The sequence below is a fragment of the Chiloscyllium plagiosum genome, unplaced genomic scaffold (genome assembly GCF_004010195.1).
Source record: "Chiloscyllium plagiosum isolate BGI_BamShark_2017 unplaced genomic scaffold, ASM401019v2 scaf_13277, whole genome shotgun sequence".
Taxonomy (NCBI): Eukaryota; Metazoa; Chordata; class Chondrichthyes; order Orectolobiformes; family Hemiscylliidae; genus Chiloscyllium; species Chiloscyllium plagiosum.
In genome coordinates, this window is record NW_025213036.1 from 26035 (window position 1) to 28037 (window position 2003).

General features: G+C 45.3%; 1 long non-coding RNA gene across 3 annotated transcripts in view; it reads left to right on the forward strand.

The window, feature by feature from the left end:
• Positions 1-2003, forward strand: part of LOC122547524 — a 13506-nt gene that overhangs the window by 9533 nt on the left and 1970 nt on the right. For all 3 annotated transcript variants that reach the window (XR_006311022.1, XR_006311023.1, XR_006311021.1), the window contains 2 exons: positions 777-812; positions 1410-1466. This is a non-coding gene — a long non-coding RNA (uncharacterized LOC122547524). The remainder of the gene's footprint in view (positions 1-776; positions 813-1409; positions 1467-2003) is intronic.

A 2003-nucleotide genomic window follows, 5' to 3' on the forward strand; every position in this document is an offset into this window, starting at 1 on the left:
TGGACTGTGGGAGGGAACTGGAGCAGCCGGCAGAAACCCACGCAGACATGGGGGAAATGTGCAGACTCCACACAGTCACCCAAAGCCCGAATCAAACATGGGTCCCTGATGCTGTGAGACAGCAGTGCTAACCACTGCACCACCATGTGAACCCCCATCATGGGCATTTATTTTCCACAATGACCTTTGATGTTACAGCTTATCACCTGCCTGTAAAATCCCAGTAACAACACATCCAGCACCTCCCCATTATCCACAGCACATGGTTCTCCCTCAATACACTCCAAATAATTTGTTAAACGTGTCAAGACTTTGGTGTCTCGCCCTAAAACATTCAGTGGATGATAACTAAAATAGAGAAGAATGTGTGAGGTGAATGGGAAAAGGCAGGAGAAGGACTTGAAGCCATGCTGGTCATTTGGAGAGGTGTGCAGACACAATGGGCTGCATATCCTCCATGTACACAGTAACACTGCTGGCATTATTCTGACCTTTCGGAACGTACTGTTTTAAAGAATTACTTCCAACAATTTCCCTCGGACAGATGGTAAGATACTGTCTTCTAACTTCCTGCTCTTAGGTTCCATTAATTTTGGAATAAAGGTGTTACATGTATTAAGTAATGATCTCATATTCAGCTTCAACTCATATCTGGAGCTGTACCCTACCCAAGTGAAGAGTGTGGGGATATTTGCAGTGGGACGGGGCTCATTGAAACGCATTCAGATATTGGAATGTGTTGTCTGGAAACTGAAATCCTGTTCCCTCTGTTTCAGACTCAGCGGAGAATGAAAGTGCACCTGATACTGAAGGTATGTATTCCCATCTTTCAACAACATCTCACAGTTACAGATTTAAATATCATTGAAACAGGAAAGATAGGTTTAAAACTACTCTTATAATGGAACACAGAGGCTCTCCTGTGAAATTCTCTTCCAGATTCTGCACAAAGAACAACTCACTCAGAGGCTCAAAGTGTCAATATTTCTATTTTAATCTGTCCCTGTTTCTAACAATCCCTGCTGAATTATCTTGTGATGATTGCACTAATGATTCTGGGAAGCTGTTTAGATTCATTGGCCTTGGATGGAAAGCCATAGCTCAGAGCCCAGAGTCCGTACTCAGCTCACTGTTCCTGTATCGGAACAGCCAGGAGACCAGGGAATGTGGGTTCAGGACAGTCTCAGTCACGGGCAGGAAGTGAGACTCACACTCACACTGGAGACTCTGGGATTCAACCTGCAGTTTCCTTGTGATGGGAATGCGGCTCATGGTGAGCTGAGCCATCCAGTGGCTGCTGCAATGTGTGAGTGTGAGCAAAAAGCAGCATGTGACAGGGACACTCTTTTCAGTTGTGAACATTCACACTCATTTTCCATTTGATCATCAAAAACCCATTTCCATTTCAGATTCCAAAGAAAGCAGTGAAAGGAAAATCAAAGTGATCGCTTCAGGACGAGATGATGGTTTGTAGATCTCTCTGTGTGGGGCGTTATTGACTGGGCTAATATATGGGAGCTGGGTCCATGAGGATTAACAAGCTCTTTATTGAAATGATTCAAATACATGTGGAGGCAGGGGACAAGGAGCAGGATGGAGAGCAAGCTGGTTACAAAACAGCAAACACAGAGTGGGGGGTAAAAGCATGTTACACAGACTGGTGGCAATGTGAGAGATGATGTTCCACATTGGGATCACTGTTGGTCACCATTTACAGAACAATTTAGTGTCAGAAATTAGATGGAATTTCAGACTGTGGAAATTTGAGGTGAATTTGAGGTCCACCCCGACCTCAAATTCACCTGGACAGTCTCAGATTCCTCCCTCCCCTTCCTCGACCTTTCTATTTCTATCTCAGGCGACCGAATCAACACGGACATCTACTACAAACCGACCAACTCCCACAGCTACCTGGACTACACCTCCTCCCACCCTACCTCTTGCAAAAATGCCATCCCGTATTCCCAATTCCTCCGCCTCCGCCGTATCTGCTCCCAGGAGGA